The 14823-nt window shown below is 32.1% G+C and overlaps 1 long non-coding RNA gene across 1 annotated transcript; it reads left to right on the top strand.

Moving 5' to 3' along the window:
* The first annotated feature begins 1709 nt into the window (after positions 1-1709).
* LOC120070637 lies at positions 1710-7203 on the top strand. Its single transcript, XR_005480000.1, has 3 exons — positions 1710-2097; positions 6807-6908; positions 6985-7203. It is a non-coding gene; the product is annotated as an uncharacterized LOC120070637 (long non-coding RNA).
* The last annotated feature ends 7620 nt before the right edge of the window (positions 7204-14823 follow it).

Genomic DNA, 14823 nt, shown 5'->3' with positions numbered 1-14823 from the left:
GAAGGAAAAACAAAATGTTGTTCAATTTTTAAGTACTTTTAGTGTTCATTGAGGACTAAATAATTGTAAAAAGTTATTTATTTGTTTAAACTATGTTTGGTGTTTAGGAATGAATATATATATATATATATATTATAGAATTGAGTGTTTAAAAATTATATTCAAAATTTGTGTTTAGTATATGTTTACTTTGTAGGAATTTGTTATGTTTTAAGAATGGGAAATAAAATAAAGAACTTTTTAGTATTAAAAGTTTTAGAAAAATATGCGTGTAGTTGAAAATGAAAAAAAAAAAGGAAAAATTCAAGACAAAACCAATTTCATTTAGAAAAACTCACACAAGATACCACAACTCAACTCAATTCAACTCTACACCTCAAACACAAACATTCTAACTCAATTCAACTCAATTCAACACCTCAAACACAAACATTTCAACTCAACTCAACCTAACTATACACTCCAAACACAGACAATCTAACTCCACAGATAATTAACTTCTCAGATAATAATACAACTTAATTTAACACAATTTTGCGCTTCAAATACCTCTAATAGGAAAATGTAGTGAGTAATAGTAAAAAAAAAAAAGGCACAAGACATGCACCAACCGTTTAATGTGAAAAAAATGGAAATAAATAAAATAGAAAAAAAAACATATAAACTATAATCAATAATCAATAGTGAGAATGAATCAAAGTAACCATTGTGAGTTTTAATTTAATTTATTTTATTATTATTATTTATAATATACTCTTTGAGTTTGTATTTTGTTTACTACGGTTTCACTACAACAATCTTGACTTTAGATGTTAGTTGGCATTTTATAAACGACGACAAATTGACTATATGATGTCAGTTTCGAAAAAATAATACATATAAGATGTCAATTTTAAATTTCCATCGAAATGGTAGTTACAATGGTGGTTGTGAACTGCCATCTATAAGCATAAAACGACGAGAAAGAAAATTTTAATCAAACTAGAGGTTATAATGGCGGCTGACAACTGCCATCTATCTTATTATCTTATTATTTTATTATTTAACCATAAAATATAGTTTTTTCTTATTGAAAACGCCATCTAACTAACAATTAAACGACTCTGTTAGTGCAAAAAACCCTAAAGAGCTTCATCCTCTCTCGCGTGCGGCAGCGTTTCGAATTTCCCACAACCACTTGGCGTGTGCTGGTTTCTTCAATTGACGAGGGAGTTTTCGTTTTAGTCGATACTGGCTGACGACGAAAATAAGGTAGATGGTGGCTGACGATGGCAATGAGGCAGACAATGACTTAGAGTTTGGAGATTTATTCCCTTCAATCAACGATTTTGGCGCCTCAGAGTTCGACGACATGGGTCTTGACGGTTTGGAGTTCGCAATGTGTGTTTCAACGGTGTGGGTCTCGATGGCTCGGAGTTCGCAACATTGTTTTGACGGTGGGGGGTTCGACGACGTTTAGAGTTCGGCGTCTTGGGGTTCGATGACTTGCTCATAGTGTTAAACGATTGATTTTAACATCACTACAAGAAAAAGAAGCTCCCTTGACGCCTAAATCTATCGTTGGGAGCTCGATCGTCAGAAGATAGGGTCTCTCCCGAGGACGTAAGGGACCGTCGGGAGTTCCTAAGGAACTCCTGATGACGTAAGGGCCCTATCTCCTGTCTCTTATACACATCTAGATGTGTATAAGAGACAGGTCATCAGGAGATCCAATCTGGTATATACCAGATCTTTCCCTTCCTCTTCCCCATCTTCCCCATTAACCCAAACTGAAAACTCTAGTCACCGCCCACTTGCCGTCGTCGCGTCCCTTCCCCTTCTTCCCCATTAACCCAAACTAAAACCCTTAGTCGTCACACACTTGTCATCGTCGCGTCCCTTCCCCTTCCCCTTTCTTGCGCCTCTGCCTCGTCGTTGCTGCCACTTGCCCTACCTGGCCCGCCTTCCGTGGCTGCCTCCCTTGCCATCGCCCCATTAACCCCATTAATCCCTTTTCTTCGCGTCTCTTCTCCTTTTCCTTCGCCGTTCATTTCCTTGTCGTCGCCATTCCATTGCTTGCTATTCGCCGCTCTGGTGTCCTTCGCAAGCTTTCAACAGGTTTGCCTACATCTCTTTTATTTCCTTTCTCTTATTTTATGAATTCAAGCGATTGGTTCATTTCTCATGAATTTGAAATCTGATACTCTTTGAAATCTGATTATTATTGCTTTGATTTATTGTCATTTAGCATCTATCTCATTTGTTGTTCTTTAAATTAAATCTAATGTTTCTAGCATATGATTTTTTCCTTCCTTGTTTCCATAATTGAGATTGACATATTTCATTACGTTACAATTTCTGCAATTTGGTGGATTGTGGATGTTATTGTGCATTGTGGATGTTAACATTTCTGCGATTTGGTGGATTGAGTCTTTTTTTTTTCCTTTTAATTATTAAGGTTAAGGATTTAGTGACTTGTTTGACTAAAACTAATTTTAAATATATTTCAAATTTACTATGATGTTTGTGTATATGACTAAAACTTCTATTGAAAATTCTATGAACATTTAATCATCACTCTTCTTAAAAGTTATGCCATGGTCTCTAATGATGAGCATGGATAGGAAACTTGTTTTAGAAGTTGATGATTTTCTTGAGTTTTATTTCTGAAGCCTAAAATTTTCTTGAGTTCTAATAATTGTACAAAGCAGCTTAGTCTGACTAATCTGAATCAACTATTCAAGGCAGTACTTGTGAAAGACTTGTCCGTTCTCTTTTATAGGATATGACAATAGTGTGTTCATTTGTTAAAAGAGTTTAAAGGGATTCTTCTCAAAAGATAAACATGAAGAGGTGGATATTCAAATTGATAATGAGAGGAGTAACTGATGTATGTTATTTAGTTTATGAGTGTTTGACACATGTATAAGTAAAACGATACATCACATAGTGTCCACCTCTGTTAATTCAACTAACTTAATGAAGGAAAATTCAACTCTATACCCCTAAAAATCTTTGGTTTTCAAACCAAATTAATAACATTAGGGGCAAAAAAAGGGACCCCTTTTACTTATTACTTAATTTTAGATTTAGTTTAGGGGCAAAAAAATCAATAACATCAAAAGCAAAAAAAGTCAAATCACCTATTAGAGATTATTTAAAATTTTAAATTCTCCGAACAAACTTGGAATTGTTTATTAAATTAATCAAAATTCATGCTTAATAAAGACTTTGTACTTTGTCCTCTAATACAGGTTATTGTTTTGGATTACAAGTTGGTCAAAAAAGATTTATTTTTAAGGATGAATAAAGAATGAATTAAACTAAGGAATAAGTTATCAGTGGAGTATAGAGAAGAAGTATCTCAGTTTTTAGATATGGCAAAGTTTCATGTTAATGATTCCAGACTAATAAGATGTCCATGCAAGAATTGTATGAATTCAAATTGGAAAAAATTAGATATCATGGAATGACATCTATTAACATATGGAATATCTTCCTTATAATGTGAATGAGTATATCATAGAGAGCCAGTAAACTTATCTAGAGGTTTTCAAAGTCATACAACTCATTCAATATTCAATGTTGAAGTAGATAGTATAGAGAGTAATGTTGTCGAAGAAAATGAGATGTTGAATCTTATAAACGATCTACAAGTTCCAATTGAAAACGAAGATGCAAATGAAGAAGGGATTGAGAATGAAATATCCTCTAATGGTCAAGAAAGAGATATCATGAACTTATTCAAGGATTTAATGTCCGAAGCACGTAATAAACTATACCCTGGTTGTTCGCAATTTTCGTCTTTGAACTTTTTAGTGAAGTTGATGCATATCAAAGTTCTCAACAACTGAAGTAACAAATTGTTTAACATGTTATTGGAATTGTTGAAAGTAACATTTCCAGCTGGCACCGCTATACCTACTTCATTTTATGAAGCTAAGCGAAAATTGCGTGATTTAGGCCTAGGTTATGAGTCTATTCATGCGTGCAAATATGATTGTGTATTGTATCGGAAAGAATTTGTAGATTTGCAACAATGCCCCGTTTGTGGTGAGTCTCAGTACAAAGTTAATGATGGCAAGGGTAAAAAAAAAAATACTGGTCTTGCGTCATTTTCCATTGATACCAAGATTAAAACGATTGTTTGCATAAAAAGAAGGCGCTTCTGACATGAGATGGCATAAAGATAATCGAGTTGAAACGGAGGATGTATTGCAACATCCTGCTGATGCAGAGGGGTGGAAACATTTTGATCGTTAATTTTCTCATTTCGATTTAGATCCTCGAAATGTTCATTTGGGATTAGCTTCAGATGGGTTCAATCCATTTGGAAATATGAGTACTTCTTATAATATGTGGACCGTGGTGATAATTCTTTATAATTTACCCCCTTGGAAAGCATGAAGGAAACAAACTTCTTCATGTCTTTGCTCATACCTTATCCAAAATCTCCTGGAAAGGAAATTGATGTTTACTTGCAGTCGTTGATTGAAGAGTTGAAAGAGTTATGGACAATTGATGTGCGAACTTATGATTCTGTTACTGGTGATTGAAGAGTTATCAAGCATGTCCAATATGCAAAGAAGATAATTCGTCCTTCGGGATAAGAGGAAAAATATCATTTATGGGACATCGACGTCATCTTGCAGAGAATCATAGTTGGCGTCGAAGTAGGCAATATGATGGAAAAGTTGAACATAGACCTCCTCCAGTCGTAATAGATGCATAAGAGTTCTTTCAACAAATAAATATGTTGAATTTTTTTGTGCTTAGCAAACATCCATCAAAGCAAGATAGAAAAGAAACGAATTTTAAACTGGAATAAGAAAAGTATTTTTTTTTCCAACTTCCATATTGGTCCAGACTATTGTTACGACATAAATTAGATTTAATGCATATTAAGAAAAACATAGGCGACAATTTGGTGGGCACATTGTTAAATATTTAAGGAAAGACAAAGGATACAACGAACGCTCGATTAGACTTACAAGATTTGAAGATAAGAAAGGACCTACACTTGATACAGATCGATAACAGATTTGTAAAAGCACATGCAACGTACACGGTAACTAATAGTGAATGAATTTCATTTTGTAAGTATTTGAAATTAGTGAAATTTCCTGATGGATTCATGTCTAACATAGCACGATGTGTGAATGACAAAGATGGAAAAATATCGGGGCTGAAAATACACGATTGTCATGTATTGCTTCACAGACTACTCCCTATTGGTATTTGAGCATACCTACCGAAGAACGTATCCACTGCTTTTGTTGAATTGTGTACATTCTTTTGCGACTTATGTGCAAAAACAATACGTGTAAGTGATTTGAACATACTACAAGCAGACATCATAGTCATACTTTGTAAGTTGGAGAAAATATTCTCGCCTGCCTTCTTCGATGTAATAGTACACCCTTGCTGTTCATCTACCATATGAAACCAAAGTGGTGGGTCCAGTCAGTTACAGTTGGATGTATCCTATTGAAAGAAATTTACGATCATTAAAACAATTTGTATGAAACAAAGTACGTCCTGAGGGGTCTATAGCGGAAGCATATGCAATGAATGAATCATGGAACTTCTGCTTGCGATATCTAAGTGGGATTGAAATGAGATTCAATAGAGATGAACGAAATGATGATAACATTCTCGATTATGAGATATTTGGTGAATTTTAATTATTTAGGCAGAGAGTATGACCATTAAGGGCATCAACTTTACAGACACTATTAGCGGAGGAAAAGCATATCGCACATTGGTACATTCTCAACAATTGTAAAGAAATAACATATTATCGCAAGTACGTTTCAAACTTTATAAATTTCTAAGTTTTAGGATAAATCCTTTAATATAACTTTCAAATGATCAATTTTCTAGGAAACACTTGAGGTTAATTCGTTGTGAAGTTCAAAGCGCCTCTGACTTATATATAAGACATCAACACAAATTGGAAGTTGAGAGATGATTCATTTTTTGTAGCCAGTTTTAATGTATAATTAATTATCAGGTTCTACAACGGCGTGGGAGAGAAAATATCTTCAATGATTTCTTTTCACTTACAATAGGACCTTTATCTGACGTGCGCTCTTATAATGGATGCATTGTTAATGGGGTATGATTTCACACTGTCGAGCGTGATAATCATCGAGCTACACAAAATAGTTGAGTCCTAGTGGTCGGGGAGATCAGTGGGAATGGAAATGTGGATAACAATTTCTACGGTGTTGTAAACGAAGTATTAGATTTCCAATATGCGAACAAAAGACGCGTTTTTTTGTTCAAGCGTAGATAGTTTGACACGAATAACAACAAAAATAATAGGACACATGTAGATGTAGGATACAAATTGATCAATACATTACGCTTTTGGTATGTTGATGAGCATTTCATCTTTGCTATCCAAGCACAACAAGTCTTTTACATTGATAACAAAAAAATATGGTAGAAATTGGAAAGTTGTTCAAGTAGTCCAAAATAAGCGAATATGGGATGTATCAGAAGTGGATGATGTTGAAAATGCACACAAGACTTACTAGAAATTGTCGGTAGAGTCCGAGTGGATGAAACCATTGAGGAGGTTACTTTATGCAGAGTTGACGTTGATCCTCTAGTTGTGGAAAGACCAATTATTCGACATGGCGATGATGACTTCATAAATGATGATGAAGAACAATTATCTCCCAATAACAGTTCAAGTGCTGACGAATTGTTTAATTTATATGACGATGATGAGTAATCATGTATCTACTCAATTCTCTTTCTCTGTTTACACATATTTCATATTAATTTAATATTGTTTTATCTTTTTTGTGTTTGTATAGATACGGTGTCAACCCCTAATAGGCAACAAGAGGCTCATGAAGAATTCCAAGAGCAAGAGATACATCTAGGCAACACGGGATCTTCTGTGGGTGACACTTCAGGTTAGTATATTTTGAAATATATTCAATTAACTGAAATACATCCTAAACTGTTTTAAATTTTTTATTCCTCATATAGTAGCTCAGCATCCACTCGGAGGAAACGCGAGCATTCGCAGAACATCGAGTTAGAAAAATACGTCTAAAAACATGGCAAAATTACAATCGTGATAAATGAGAGGGAGACGAAGCCGATTTCTCAACATTCGGTATGATTTAGTAATGCAATTGGTGTCGCCGTGAGATTTGCATTTCCAGTACGATGTCATACTTTTGCTGAGGTTCCAAACGAGTTTATAGAATTGGCTAAGAGTCAATTGTTGGTAAGTTATAAGTTTATTCTTTTAGAGTCAATTGTAGTCTAAGAGTCAGGAATATCATATATGTTAATTCTTCCTTTATTCTTTTGTAGCCTCATTTCATGCTTGATCTATCCAGTCAACGACTTAATCATTTTGAACATCAAATGCAAAACTCCTTCAAAGAATTTAGAGGAGATTTGCACAGACATTATAGGAAATGTGAAGATCCTCAACAAGCACATGTCAACTTGCCTAGCTGACTTAAAAATAGACTAGAAGATTGGTATTTCTTGTGTGACTGCTTTGAGAGTGAAGCGTTTCATGTTAGAATAATTTAGGGCGTGTATCATTTACTTTATTTACTATTATATAATGTTTGTTTTCTATTTTTTTTTGTTCAAATGTAGGAAATATCAGAGACGAACAGGAAGAATAGAGAGAAATTACCGTTCGATCACGTAGGCGGATCGAAATCATTCCTGCAAATTCAAGCAGAGTTGCAGGCAAAGGAAGGTCAAGAAATATGACGTATTGACCTATTGAGGGAAACACACTCTAAAGGTCGCAAGTTCGTGAACGAGGTAGCTGAAAATGCACATGTAATATTTTTTGTTTTACTTTCGTGTTGTTTTTCATTTCTAACTTCAGTCGCTCGTACTTACCCATTTAATTAATATGTCCAGAATCAAATGTTAGAATTACAACCCAACTCTACTCCAGAAGGTTCTCAACCACTAACAGGGGATGAAATTTGTGAGACGATTTTGGGTAGACAACTCGGATATTCAAAAGATCTAGGTTGGGGCCTAAACCTAAGTCAAGAAGGGATAGCAACTCATCGAGTTCGTCATCTACTCAAGGAACGGAGAGGGAGGTGAGGGAATTGAAAGGCAATTTCGAACAGTCTCAGTCGAGGATTAAAGAACTTGAAGACATTAAAAAAATGAAAGAGGATCATGCAAGACAAATGAAAAAAATGAAAAAAATGATTGAAGACATACGATCACAGAGAGGAGGGTCATCGAATTAGGTATGATTACTTCATTATTTAGTTGTCTTTATGATAAAGAATTGTTGGCTATCATGCATTTATGACAGCCAAACAACTGGATTTTGATGTGTTTTGTGTCGTTTTGTCGTTTTTTCGTTTTGTCATTTTTGTATGTTTATGAATGTTTATGAATTTCGAATATGTTGTAGGGGGTGGGTCGAGTTCAGTTATAATCGTTTTGGAGTTGAATTTGTAGGTTTTTGTTTGTTTTTTTTTATGTATATAAGAAGTTTCATGTTTGTTGTGGGGGTGGGTAGAGTTTGATTATACTCGTTTTACTCGTTTTGTTGTTGAACTTGGAGTTTTTATGTGTTTATGAATGTTTATGAAGTTCAAATGTGTTGTGGGGGTTGAGTCGAATTTGGTTTAGATTGTTTTGAGGAGAAAGTTTAAGTTTTATGTGTGTTAGTTCTTGTTTATGAAGTTTGAATATATTGTGGGAGTGAGTAGAGTTCGGTTATAATCGTTTTGGAGTTGAACTTGTAGGTTTTCGTGTGTTTTTTTTATGTTTATGAACATCGGAAATTTTGTGGAGGGTAGGTAAAGATTGATTATACTTATTTTGCTCGTTCTGCCGTTGAACTTAGAGTTTTTGTGTGTTTATGGATGTTTATGAAGTTTGAACGTATTATTGGACGATTATGACATTTATGGATGCTTTTGTTTATAAAGTTTGAACGTGTTGTGGATGTTTAAAGGTTATAAAATTTGAATGTTTTTGTTTTATTGTAGGATGTTGTTCGGAGATGAGGTTGGACGATTGTTCAAGATGTTGTGTTCCAGACGTTGTTTTCTTTTCTGTATTTATTGACGTTGTTTTCATTTTATTTCTTCTATGTATTTCTGAAAACAAATTTCTTTTATTTAGTATCGACTTTGTTTTGTTGTAGGATCTTGTAACTTTTCATTTATTTCTTATAATATGGACTTCGTTTTCTTTGTTTTATTTATTATATGAATCTGTTTGAGTTGGTTAATGATGCTTTATAAATTTTTCAGATCAATTTTTTTAAAAAAATTACAAATTATAAATTAAAAAAAAATTAAAAGCCAATATTCGACCAATGAAGGAACTCTCCACGCATATTTTAGCGTGTCGGAAGTTTCCGTAACTCCCATGAATAAAACAGGTCATAGGGAGCGCATAGAACAGAGCGTCGGGAGTTTCTACAACTCCCGATGCATAAAACAAGCTGTCGAGAGTTGTTCTAGAACTCCCGATGCATAGAATAGGACGTCGGGAGTTCCTAGAACTGTAGACGTCATATATTATGCGTTGGAAGTTCCTCTCTCGATGGATTTTTCTCGATCAAACTCCCGATGAACCATCTATTGTCGGGAGAGGATCTCCTGATGCAGTTTCTACCCTTTCCCGACGATTTGGGGCGTAGAGAGAACTGCGATTTCTTGTAGTGCATGCAAGAATTTTAGAATACTCTGTGAGACAAACGACTATCTCTGACTCACTAAAGACCCCACATTGAAATCTAGGTCGGTTCTTTGTCAAGTTTCTAAGGTATTCTTTATCTTTTCTTTATTTATTAATTCTTACATCAAATTTCATGTTCATTCTTTGATGGTTGTGAATAGATGTGTTCTAGGCAATAAAATATCAATTCTCGATCACCCTTATAGATGTGTTCTGCCACTGAGTTGAAGATTTATCTATAAAGACTTTAATGCAAGCCTTACAAGAATCACAATGTTCACCCTTCTTTAACAGAAAAAAAGTACCATGGCATTCACATTAATATACAAGAAAATTTATTGGGAAATTTGGACGGGGAATCTATGCTTTTCAATTACTTCCAAAGAGTGTAGGCTTCAAAGTGGTATTTTGAAGGATTAGAAGTATTGAATACCTTCAAAGTAGTAGATTTGAATGACATCACATCTTATTTTGGGACACTGGCCAATCGAGCAAAGATTCTATATATAGTCTTCTCAGATCAACCACGACAAATGGTGCTCATTTCATGCAATCCTGAGTAAGAGTTACATTATTGTATATTAGTTGGATTTTATGTAGCTTTTGATAAGTATGTAATCATACTCATTTTCATTTCTTTTGATATGGGTCATTAGATATTATGTGTTGTTAACATACATGCAAGACTCACTACACTCTAGCAAGTTAGATGATCTGAAACATGCTATAAATATGTAAGTTTATTAAATATTGTATTAATATAGTTTAATTTTCAATTATGTGAGTTTGTTAAAAGGTCTGCATTTGTTTTTGGATGTTCTTGTATTTTATTTAGGACAATGAAAATGTATATGACTAAAAGTACTCATCAAATACAAAAAAGTGCCAATATGGCATGGCTCCCTGTAAAGGCAAATAAAATTGAGTTATAATCATTTAGCTACTATTACATCTACAAAAAAAATCTTAATTATTGTTATTTAATTTTGCGGTTTAGTGTCTTCGCCGAAAAGGTTGCATAGAGTGTGGGTACTATGTGATGAAGTTCATGAGAGAAGTTTTACATCATTCAGATACTCCTATCAAGTCCCTTATATGTCACTATTCTAACTTTTTACATATTGTGAACTTATTGATAATGATTTTTTTCTAATATTTTTTTTTATATATTTTCTTTGATGTAGTTTAATATTAAGAACCCTTTTACCAAAGAAGAACTCAATGAGGTCTGAGTTGAGTGGACAGAGCATATATCAAACTACATTTGATCGGGTTGCATGCATGGTGCTATAATATATGGATTTTGCTCTGAACGTTTGGTATATCCCTTTGGGCATTTTGGTTGTAAAGTTGCTAGAGAGTTTTCTGAAATTTTGGTAGATCATAAGCATTATGTTGTTTTGATACATATCACATAGCATTATTTGGTTCTCAAGCTGTTGGAGATGTTTTTTTGAAATTTTGGTAGATCTTATACATTTTTGTATAGGTTGGAAAACATGCTATGTAGCTATATATTGAAATTCAATTGTCAAATGATCATCAATACTGAAATGATATGATAGATTGGAAGTTCGTCTTTGTTTTGCTGAATATTTGTGTGAAGAAATTAATCGAAACAGAGGATGAGAATCATTAATATTAGAAAAATTGTTCATGCAAGATTTGGTTCCATATTTTGCTAATAATTTGTTGCAGGTTATAACAAATACAGTGTCAGTGTTAAACTGGCATTGACAACAATAACAATTATTAAATGTCATCTAAACAAAACAACTTTGATTAGAATCAATGTCAATTCCTAATTGTCATCCATGACCTATATTATGTTAGTTACAAACTGACATCGTACCTAACTATCATCGTATTATGTATGATAACATGGGTATGATGTCAGTTCCTAACCGCCATCATACAAAACTGCCATCAAATAGTTATGATAAAATGATAGTTCACAACTGCCATTCTAAACAACACGATGACGGAAAAGTTGATGGCGATTCAAAATCGTCATCAAAGATAATTTGCCATCGTATCCTAAGATGACATGGAATATAATTGCCGTTTGTAATCCGCCATCAAATATATATGATGACAGTTCATAACTAACATCTAAAACTAAAATGATTATAGTGTTTCAAATATTCTATTTACTCCAAAATTCTACTCAAATAAATAAATAAAAGTAAAAGAAAAATCATAATATTTTTTTTCTAAATGATTGTGTACGACTTGATGTTCATTAAAAGTTAATTAACTTTAGCTTGTGACTTTACATATCTAGCCTTGATTCTAAAGGATTATCTTGTCAACAAATGCATGCACAAAAGTAATGCATAGTAATTCTGCTGCAACAAAGAAAAAGGGTTTTCATGACACAAGAGGAAGCCAAATCAAAGGGAGAGAGAAAAAGAGCCATAAAAGTTAAAATCGTGTATTTTGTGAGAAAAAAATAGAGTTTTTTTTTTTTCAATAACTTTTATAATAGTTTTTTCATTGTCACCCATTTATGATTTGGATTAATAAAAATATTTAAAATATTAATTTTTTAATAACTATACTTATATGAGTTTAGGTCGTAAATATTGGACATAAAATTTAAAAGAAATAAAAGAGATAAAATAAAGCGATATATTTTCATTTAAAATTTCAAATGTTCTGGAGTAAAATGAAATAAGACATTAAGCACGTTATATGAAAGATAAAATATGAAATTATGTAAAAAAAAAAGAAAAAAAAGAAAAAAAAGAAAAAAAAAAAAAGAAAGAGTAAGACATATGGTTATACTATGAAGGAATACGTATATTTGTCAAAGAATGTTTGTACGATTTTAAATTTCATTTTATTATTATTCCTTTATTAATGGAAAAAAATAAGGTAAAAAACTAAGAGATTTGTATTGAATGAGAAATTTTGACCAATCACAAATTGTCATGTCATTTTTCAAATTAAATAACAGGATTACAAGTTATCAAATTTGGGTCTAATCGCCGACATTTGTCCCAAATTGAAATTGTATGCAGAAATTGACAGATGCTAATGATGTCGTGTGTTTCCACCATGACTGTTGAGTCGAATAAGCTAACTTGGTCCAATTTGGTATTGATATTTAGGCCCATGTTCAATTGAGCTCAAATATTGGTCTAGTTTGACCCATAGGTTAACCAAGCCCAAAATCTAATTAATTGAGTCGAATGGCTAAGTCTTTGGACAAACCAAACCCAAACTCACATGAGAACTTTATAAATATATGAGCTATTCTTCGTTTGAAGGGTTCAAAAATTTAAGATTCCATAGAATTTAGAGATAATTCTCTCAACAATCAAATGATTCCCTAAACTTTTGAGGCTAAACACTCCTCGAAGATATAAGTTTTTTAAAAATACAAACATTCTTCCAAGACTTCAATTTAAAAATATTCACATGTTTCTCTTCCTCAAATCAAGCGTAAACATTAAATAGAGAGAATAAAATGATCAAATATTAGAGATCAAACCACATCCACGTAAATCAACGTAAACACAGGTTAAACTACAGGAAACATATTTCTTCATAAATCTCGTACTAACTGCTCCAAAAAGAAAAAAAATAGAAGATGTACAAAAATATATATATATATATATAATATATTATATATATATATATATATATATATATATATATATATATATGTGGGATTACATAGAAATTAGGAAGATCTAACGACAAAAATGAAATTTAAAATTAAAAGAAAAGAGAAAGTGAATGAGATTCAAATAAGCATTAATCCTAGTTTATAATATACACCACATACAATAACGTCAATCATGGTAATTATAACTCGAATGAGAGCTATAATAAATAATCGTGATCTATATCAATATTTATAACACATAATTTATGATCTTAATTTTTTTATTTTTTACTCTGTTGAATTCAAAACCATGAAAATGTGGAACGGTCGATAAAAATGTCGAAATGTCAATATAAATTTAAACATGTTTCTCAATAATATTTTTTCTTGTTGTTCTAATTTGTTATTGGAAAAAATGAATGGTAACCAAACCTTCGGAAGAAAAACAAACTAACAAACATGCTAGTCTTAAAAGGGAAAAAAAAAGTACATTTCATTAAAACATCGAAAGATATGTTATTGGAGGTTTTAAATTTTAGTTTATAAAAAATATAAAATTAAGAAGAAACAACGTTTTTTATTCTTTAATAAACTTGACAACAATTTTGTTCTTAAATTTTCAAACTCGACAATAACATAAAATTAGGGATATACATGGATTGAGTTGGATTAGGTTAAGGATGTTTGTTGGAATTCGGGTTGGGTTGGGTTGGATTGTCGGGATATAACTTTTTTTTTCTTTTTAATTAAAAATATGTAAATTTATATACAACACATGACTAATAACTAAAATCTTATAAATTAAAATATAAATACCAAATATCTAAGATATTTATTGCAAACTTCAAATAAAGACAAATATCATAACAATTTTAAAAAAAATATTTAAGATTCATAAATTAATCCATACAAAGTAATTGAATTTAACAAAGAGAAATATATATAGTATATTTTATTTATATATATAAAATTCGAGTTGAGTTGAGTCGACCCAAAATTTTTTTAGCCAACCCACGACCCAACCCAACAAAAATAAAAAAAGATTTAACCCAACCCAACTCAAAAACAAAATTAACCCAACCCAACCCTTATATTTTGGGTTGGGTAGTCCGGGTTATTCGAGTTGTTGGTATATTTGAACACCTCTACTTAAAATTGTTAAGATTAAAGTTTTGAAATTAAAAAGTCCAATTTGGAAACTTAAGACACACCAAAATGCTATTAAATCAAAATCTCGGTGACAAGTAGTGTATCTTTGTCCAAAATTAAAAGACAAAGATGGTTTTGTCCTTGTTCACAACTTCAAGTACTGAAAAAAAATGTGAAAAACAAAGGAAACACATATATCATGTACATAATATCCAAGTTTTTTATTTTTTAATATTTTTATTATATTTATAGCATTCATATTTTCCAGGCTAATAATTACAAGAAATGAAAAATAGCAAAATTTAACCCTACATTAATGCAATGTAGCTATCTAGTATCTAACTTATTAATATTTTCTGTGTAACATAATATTT

Source organism: Benincasa hispida, chromosome 2 (assembly GCF_009727055.1).
Source record: "Benincasa hispida cultivar B227 chromosome 2, ASM972705v1, whole genome shotgun sequence".
Taxonomy (NCBI): Eukaryota; Viridiplantae; Streptophyta; class Magnoliopsida; order Cucurbitales; family Cucurbitaceae; genus Benincasa; species Benincasa hispida.
Note: the sequence above shows the minus strand (reverse complement) of the source record. Positions and strands in the feature narration are given on the sequence as shown.